The sequence below is a fragment of the Oryctolagus cuniculus genome, chromosome 5 (genome assembly GCF_964237555.1).
Source record: "Oryctolagus cuniculus chromosome 5, mOryCun1.1, whole genome shotgun sequence".
NCBI lineage: Eukaryota > Metazoa > Chordata > Mammalia > Lagomorpha > Leporidae > Oryctolagus > Oryctolagus cuniculus.
Window position 1 is genome coordinate 135953102 of NC_091436.1, and position 8897 is coordinate 135961998.

Here is an 8897-nt window from a genome sequence, read left to right on the forward strand (position 1 = left end):
AGCAGTTTCCCTAAATACTCTTATACAAAATTTGGAGTTAAGCAGCATTCCACACCGTGAAGTGATCAGAGCAAACATGACTTCTGTCTTGGTCTCAAACACCAGTCAACGTGATTTTTTAAAAAATAGACGTGTGAGGAGGAGCCGCATTGCCAGTGGGTGGCGGCCGCAGCCGCTGCCCACGAGGGGACGTAGTCGGCCCCGGCCACATCCCGTGCGAGAGCGAGCAGGCCCTGGGAAAGTCCCGGTCGCGGTTAGGCGGTCACACAGTCACCGCCAATCGCAGCACGGAAGTCGCTCCAGATCTCCAAGACACAGACCCACATCTCCTTCCCCTTCGTGGCTGAAAGAAAGAAGAGGTGAGGAAAAGAAGGAAACAAAGCAAAGAAGGCCAGGTGACGAGCGCCGCCCGGAGGGAGAGGTGATGGCGTCGGCGGGGCTGGCGAGCTTCCATTCAGCAAAGGGAGACGGTGGAGGTTCTGCAGGTGTGGCGGTCATCGTCGGGTCTCAGGGAGGAGGCACAGGCAGAACACGGACCGGAAAGGCGCATTCAGCAGACCTCTGGGCTTCATTGCATGGGAAGTGAAAGTTGAGCGATTTTTTTCCTCATGCATTTAACATGCATTAAAAAGATCTCAGTTCTCCCATGTAAAGTAAGCAAATCTTATTTAAGATCTGTGTAGCTCCTGTGGAAACTGTACGTACTTTCTTTCTGAATGCTCTTCAGGACTTTTTTTAAAAAAACATGATAGCAATTTGGATGTAAGTTTCTCCAGTAAAGTACTATTTCTACCCTTTAAAAAATAAAAATAGAAATTGTAATGGGGGCAAATGTTTAGCCTAATAGTGAAGATGCTGGTTAAGACTCCAGCATTGGCCGGCGCCGCGGCTCACTGGGCTAATCCCCTGCCTGCAGCGCCGGCACCCCGGGTTCTAGTCCTGGTTGGGGCACTGGATTCTGTCCTGGTTGCTCCTCTTCCAGTTCAGCTCTCTACTGTGGCCCAGGAGTGCAGTGGAGGATGGCCCAAGTGCTTGGGCCCTGCACCCGCATGGGAGACCAGGAGGAAGCACCTGGCTCCTGGCTTCGGATTGGCACAGCGCGCTGGCCATTTGGGGGGGTGAACCAACGGAAAAAGGAAGACCTTTCTCTCTCTCTCTCTAACTCTGCCTGTCCAAAAAAAAAAAAAAAGACTCCAGCATCCCGCATTGGAGTCCTAGGGTTCAGCTCCTGGCTCCGGGTCCTGGCTCAGCATTACTGCTAATGCAGACTTTGGCAGGAAGCAATGCTGGCTCAAGTCCTTTGGTTCCTGTTGCTCACTGGGAGACCTGGGTTGGGTTTCTGGCTCCTGGCTTTGGCCTGGCCCAGCCCTGACTGTTGTAGGCATTTGGGGGGTGACCTAGTGGAGGGAAGATTCTCTCCTTATCTATATGTCTTTTTCTGTCTCTCAAAAAAAAATCACAAAAGCTATTCTAAAATCATGCCCGTATCTAGTGTACACATATCTTTGCTTTAGTGTGTGTACTTCCCACCGTCTGACACACACAGATGGGAACTGGAGTGGCCAACACAGTCGTGGATAAGTCTGTCCCTAAACTTGATTCACACAACTGGGTAAAAAGAACAGTGTCGTGTGTATGTATAGTGTATGTGTATGTCATGTGTATATGTATTATATCTGTTATTTAAAATTGAAACCTGATTTTTAAAAAAATATTTATTTATTTATTTGAAAGTCGGAACTACACAGAGAGAGAAGAAGCAGAGAAAGAGGTCTTCCATCCGCCGGTTCTCTCTCCAGATGGCTGCAACAGCCGGAGCTGAGCCGATCCGAAGCCAGGAGCCAGGAACTTCTTCTGGGTCTCCCACGTGGCTGCAGGGGCCCAAGGACTTGAGCCATCTTCTACTGCTTTTCCAAGCCATACCAGAGAGCTGGATGGAAGTAGAACAGCCGGGACTCGAACCGGCGCCCATATGGGATGCCAGCACTGCAGGTGGCAGCTTTACCTGCTATGCCACAGTGCCGGCCCTGGTTTTTGCACTGGGCAAGCACATTCTTAAAAAACCGACAGGCTCCCTCAGCCCCTTGTGACTTCAGTGGCCAAGGACAGGCTCAGGGTTTGCTCCACCTGGGGCTATCAGTAGCAGTGGCCTCCCTCTTCCTTGCTGGTGAGGGCACAGCACGGCTTCGGGCATCTACAGTGCAACTGAGCCAGTCTTAGGAGTCCTCTATCAGCTGCCATCCCACTCAGGAAGGAGAATTGGTCACCGTCAGGAAGTTCATTGCTCCACACCTGGGTGAGACAGTAACGATTTCACGCAGGCTCTTCACGGGACCCAGCGATCACCACACTCTAAGCATCAACATGGCCACCTCCTTCCTCTGCAGGAGAAAAGCAGACGACACTGAATCCAGAGACGCTGGTGTCGGGGACGCTGTCCGGTTGTGGCGTCCCCGCTGGGCACCAGGAGACCCAGACTCAGGCTGACAAACAACGTGGCGTCTGAGGCTCACTGAGGGCCCTGTGAAGGAAGAGGGGGAAAAGGAGGATGGAAAAGCCAAACCAAAACCAGCCGAGCCTCGGAGGCTGTCTCTCCGTCCCTCGGGATTCCCAGGAAAGAAGAAAGGAGCCTGCTGGCCCTGGACGCTGGGCTGGTCTCTCCGGGGTTTCCCTCCGCCCTAGGACAGCTCCAGCGAGGGGGCAGTTCTGCTCAACTGGAAACAAAGGGGCGGCCTCCCAGAGCTTCTCCGGTCCTCAGGTGCATCCCATAATACCCCAAGAACAGGACATTCGCTACAGGCCCCCTGAGTCCTGTTGCTGTGGAAGCAGCAGTACCTCCTTGGGGCAGGTGTTGGCTAACGGGTAAGATGCTGGTTCAGATAGCCGCGTCCTGTCTTGGAGTCCCTGGGTTCATCGCTGCCTCCAGCTCTTGCCTTGAACTTCCTGCTCATGTTCACCCCAGGAGGCAGCGGCGCTGGCTCAGGTAATCGGGTTCCTGCCACCCAAGTGATTGAGCTCCTGGCTCCTGGCTTTGGACTCAGCCTGGCTCAGAGTCACTGTGTACCTTTGAGGGAGTGAACCAAGGGCTGGGAGCGCTCTCTTTCTCTTTCAAATTAAAAAGAAAAAGAAAAAGAAGAAGGAGGAGGAGGACAAAGAAAGAAAGAAACAAGTATCACCTGTTGGCTGAAGTCCTCAACGTGTAACAAAAGCAAAAGGCAAGGTGTATTCCGTCATTGAAAAAGCAAGGACAATAGGATCCTAGCAAGTTATATGGGTTGAATATCATTTATCCAAAATGGTTAGGATTTAGGATTTTTAAGGCATGTGGAATGCTTGCGTACCCATAATGAGATGTTCTGGGGAGGGGACCCAAATCTAGACACAAAATTCATTTATACCTTGCCTATGGAGCTTGAAGGTAATGTTATACAATGTTTTCAATACTTTTGTGCAGGAAACGAAGTCTCAGATGTGGAATTTTCCGCTTGTGTCAGTCCTGCCCCTGCTCAAAAGGTTTTCAGATTCTGGAGCATTCTGGAGTTCGTGTTTTCGGGTTGGGTTCGCGTAGCCTGTAGAAACATTTGCCTGGAATCCCCCTCTGCGTCACCAGGAATGAGGCAGGGTGCAATCTAGTAGTAAAGCCTCCCTGCCCCCAGGCTTGAAAGCACATCGCACAGAACGCACAGGAATCCCGCTGGGCCAGGTGCTCGCTCAGGCACCTCTCCCCTGCTGGGCTGTGTCAGGCTTATCAGTACCGGACTTCAGGGGCCTGCTGGGCTCTGTGGTTTCAGTTTTCCTGTCCTGCTTTCATCACAGAAGAACAAGAGAGAAAGATGGTTTTCTTACCTTTCTGGCTTCTGCAGAGAGCCCTATCACAAAGCCCTGGACTGCAGCCAGCACCTTGCTCTGAGCAGACTCTGCGTGTGCCTCTGAAATGCACAGACTCAGGCTCAGTCACCTCTGCCCACCACAGCCCCAGGCCCTGACCTAGCGGAAGTAAGAGGGTGTGGGAAGTAGGCGAGGGCCTGGGCCTCATCAGTCTCCCAAACTCGGGCTGAACAGAGAGGCCAGTTCCCATGTCCTACGGTCGCTGGGGAACCTGATTGCCTTTCTTAGAGTTTCTGATGAGGAGAGATTCTTTAGGATCCCCCAGGACAGAGACACGTGCCTGAGACAGAATCACCGGATCTGCCCTGCTCCCAGCTCAGGCTGCAGCAGGGGTGTTGATCAGGAAATGTTTACCCAGGGTGGTGTGATCCCAGGGGCCAGCGATCGGACAGAATGTGCGGACCCCGGAGCCTGGAGTTTGGAGGATCATCGGGGTGTCACTCCCTCCACTCCACAGTGACGGGACTGTCCAGGCTGGGGTGCTCCACGTGGCAGGGTGGACGTCTCCATGGTGGGGGGCCATTTCCAGCATCACCAGGATCTTCAAGGTCCAGACTCCATTATGGATCGAGTGGGTGGACACGACCCCGGCTGTTTCCTCCCGTCCATCCAGGAACCAACAGACTTGAACGTGGCCGGGATAGAAATCTATCACGTGGCAGACAAGCAGGTTGTGGTGCTGCAGGGACTCCTTCTTGGAGGGGGAGACGCTCACTCGGGGCTGGGCTGGGAGTGGGGGACACAAGCTTGTTATGACAGCCGGGACAGCCAAGGCTGTGTACTTAGCTACTGCCCAGCAAGTGGATTTCCGGAGGTAAAGCGTTTATACTATCTTTTATGCCATTTGGAAGAAGAGGATGGTTTGTCGTACGTGGTGAGGAAAGTCTGGACAAACAGGAGGCGTCCAAATCAGCCCTTTATAGCCCTTTCACCGATATGTATGCTACTAACTAGCATCCTCCTGCAGAAATGATCTCACGGCTGCAAAGCTATGACTCCACATTTCCCCATCTTGTTCAGAAGGCTGCGCAATCCCGCCGAGTGGTCTTGTGTACCCAGTCAATACAATCCCTGCCGCCTAATGGCCCAACATCTAATTTAGAAAAAGAGAACCAGGGCTGGCGGTGTGGCATAGGTGGTTAAGCCACCGCCTGCAGCACCAGCATCCCATATGGGCATCCGTTCAAGACCCGGCTGCTCTGCTTCTGACCCAGCTCTCTCTGCTAACGCACCTAGGAAAGCAGTAGAGGACGGCCCAAGTACTTGGGCCCCTGCCTGCATGTGGGAGACCTGGAAGAAGCTCCTGGCTCCTGGCTTTGGATCGGCTCACCTCTGGCTGTTGTGGCCATTTGGGAGTAAACCAGCAGATGGAAAACCTTTTTCTCTGTAACTTTACCTCTCAAATAGATAAATAAAATCTTACAAAAAAAAAAAAAAAAATCTTACCACACACATTTAGTTTTCTTTGATTTATTCCCAAGCCCCACAGTAGTCATGGCTTTCTGGGCCATGTCAGTCCCTGACGATTTTCCCGCCTTCCTTCAGCGATTCTAGAATCTTCTTCAGCCAACCATGGAGGTGCCTCTGCAGGTGTCTTGTGGTTGGCTGAGCCCCGTCAAGCTGTTCCAGCTCCACCTGTCCTCCTGGGCCAGGGGTAGGGAAACAAATCCTGGATTCAGAGCTCCTCCCTGCCTGCCCCGCCTCCTTCTCTCCTCACCCTCAGGCTCGCGGGCTCACAGTGGCCATTGCTAATGCACCTTGGAGACTTAAGGGGCCAGACCAGAGCCATGATCCTGTGGGCCATTGCCCTGGCTGCCCTGCTGAGCCCCCGTGGAACTGGAGCCATCGGGGTGATAGAGGGTAGGGGCTCTGGGCAAGTCTGGAGCCCACAGGTGCTGTTTTTTCTGCTGTTCCTCTTCTCTCCTTTATTCTCTTGTGTGAGGTTCTCTTTTGCTTCCTCTCATTCTAATGACAGCAATGACAACGACTGTTTATTGAACTCCTGTTGAGAGCCAAGCCTCATGCCATTCATTGCACACTCATCACACACAGGAAGGTGTGGGGAGCAACTGAGACTAGACTAAGTTACTGGAATTAAGACTTATTCTATGCATCTGCTCTCCCACAATATGGCGCTGGGGAGGAGCAAACAACCTCTACGCAGCTGCCTCCTGCCAATTTGATTGACAAGCTGCAGGAGCTGATCCTGCTCCTGATTGGAGGAGAGCAGCGTGCTCAGCGTGTGGGTAGCAGAGTTGGGATTGGTGGAAGAGGACTATAAAGGAGGAGAGAGACAACATGCACCAGGAACATCTGAGCAGCCCCTGAGAGAGCCGGCCGGCGGTGTGCCGCTCCTCCACGGAAGTGGGGAAAGCGGCGGGGGGTGCCGCCCCTCCACGGAGGTGGAGGGGCCGGCAGCTAACCTGGGACGGTGTCGTTCCTCCGCGAGTGAGGGGCCGGCAGCTAACCCGGGAAGGGCCGAGCAGACAAAAGAACAGCGCAGGGTCTAGTGTCATTCCTCCGTGAATGGGGGAGCGACAGGAAGGCATGCATTTTTTAAAAAACAAAAATCTATTTTATTTATTTGAAAGGCAAAGTTAAAAAATTTAGAGATGGAGAGAGGGAGAGAGATCTTCCATCCACTGATTCACTCTCCAGTTGGCCACGATGGCTGGGGCTGTTGCAGGCTGAAACCAGGAGACAGGAACTCCATCTGAATCTCCCTCATGGGTAGCAGGGATCCAAGTACTTGGGTCATCATCCCAGACACAATAACGGGAAGCTGGATTGGAAGCAGAGCAGCTGGGACTCAAACTGCAACATGGGATGCCAGTGTTGCAAGTGTGGCTTAACCCCCTGTGCCACCACGTCTGCCTGCCGCAGGAAGGTGTGTGTCAACCCAATTTTAGAAGTGGGAAGACTGTGACCCAAGGCGATTCAGGAACATCTCACTACCCCCATGTGACAGCACTCCTCTGGAGACTCTGTCTGCCTCTCACACCTTGGAGGTGAACCCTGGGAACAGGCCCACAGCACCTGTTTTCCCTTGCTCTCACGTCATCCAGTCCTCAGCCCATGCGCCTCCCTTTGCCTCCCCTGTCTCTGGGGCTGCCTTCTGGGTGGCAAACAACGACTGTTGTACAACCCAGAGCAGTCACTTCTCCATCTGTAGTTGATCCGTGTCATTAGCAATGTTTGGGATGCGCCCACTTCCTCCTTCCTCCTTCTCTTGCCCTTTGTCTCGCATGAGCACACTTCCTCGGTGCACTCCTCTCGCTTCTTGATCTTCTTTTCAGCCTCTTTTCTTTTTTAAAGATTTATTTATTTGGAAGGCAGAGTTACAGAGAGGGAGGGGGAGAGAGGCAGAGAGGGAGCACAGTATCACCAGGGACACCACCCGGAGCCCATCTGCCTGCTTGAGACCAGGGAGAGTGTGGTCTGTGCCCTGGGCCTGGTGGTGGGCCTGGCAGCTGTCCTCATCGGCACCGTCATCCTGAAGACCAAGTGATCTGAGGCGTCCCAGGGGTCTGGAGGTACTTGTGTGAGGGGGACAGGGAACAGGGAGGTCACTTGGAAAGGGCAGTGCTCGGGAAGGAGAAACCCCCCAACAGGGATCCTTGAGAGCTTTTTATTTTGGAGGCCCTGAGCTTGGTGAAGGCATCTTTGCTACCCAAAGGTTCACTTGGCTGAGCTGCTCACTATATTCCAGCGCTGTTCTATGTGGTCACATGTCTATGTCTGGAGGTTGGTATCTGTTATTTCCCCTCATTACCAAGGGGGACGCAGGCACAGGAGAGGTGAAGGTCACACAGCTTCGCAGAGCAGAACTCGGATCTGAACCCAGGCATGGGGCTGCAGACGCTGCCGCCTTGCCCAGGGTTGGGTTATCTTATCTGCTGCCAGTGGCTGTCCCCGTCATGGACTTCGTGGCCTTGACTTTCTCCTGTCCTCACAGTGATGTCCAGGACCTCCAGTACTAAGTTAAACATCTACAGCTACTAAGGGCATCGTTCCTGTTGCACAGTTTCAAAGGGAATGTACCTAACTTTTCTAGAACTATAACTTACAGCTTTTTGGCTTTCTATCTTTTTTAAAAAATGATTTATTTATGTGCTCCCTTCGGCAGCACATATACTAAAACTGGAACGATACAGAGAAGATTAGCATGGCCCCTGCGCAAGGATGACACACAAATTCGTGAAGCGTTCCATATTTTTGCACCTAGTTTAATCAGGTGCCCAGGTAACGCCATTAAAGCAAATGCAAAAAAAAATATTTATTTATTTATTTGAAAGGCAGAGTGAGTGAGAGAGGAGAGAGAGAGAGAGAGAGAGAGAGACAGAGAGAGAGAGGTCTTCCACCTATTGGTTTGCTCCCCAAATGGCCACAACAGCCAGAGCTGAAACAATCAGGAGCCAGGAGCCAGGAGCTTCTTCTGGGTCTCCCACATGGGTGCAGGGGCCCAAGGACTTGGGCCATCTGCTACTGCCCTCTCAGGCCAATAGCAGGGAGTGGCATCAGAATGGAGCAGCAGGGACACGAACAAGCATCCAAATGGGATGCCGGCACTGCAGGTGGCGGCTTTACCTGCTATTCCCCAACACCAGCCCCTTGGCTTACTATCTTTACCAGTGAGATAAAATGGATCAAATTCTGTTTATGGCATGGGTCAAATTTACTTGACATTAATATGAATTTTCTTGCTTAGGTGGTGTGTTAATCTAATTGTAGACTTTCTGACACTGAGTTATTGTATTCTCAGGAGAAAGTGTATTTGGACAAAATGAATTATTTTGGTAACACGCTGAGGATTAGGAGAAACAGATGAGATTAGTGTTTAATTTCCTGTTCTCGTACTATCCTTAGATTGTTCTGGAAATAAAGATGCACCAGTCTTCATAGAGCCATCGGGAAGGCTTTTCCTCTTTTCTGTGTTCTGTTCTAGAAGTAGGCACACGAGGGAGGTGAGCTGTCCTGTGGGAGGACTCGCCCAGCTGTGGGGCTGTCAG

At 52.2% G+C, this 8897-nt stretch overlaps 1 non-coding gene across 1 annotated transcript; it reads left to right on the top strand.

Moving 5' to 3' along the window:
- Positions 1-7998: 7998 nt before the first annotated feature.
- Positions 7999-8105, top strand: LOC127493311 (U6 spliceosomal RNA). Its single transcript, XR_007923370.2, has one exon. It is a non-coding gene; the product is annotated as a U6 spliceosomal RNA (small nuclear RNA).
- Positions 8106-8897: the final 792 nt, after the last annotated feature.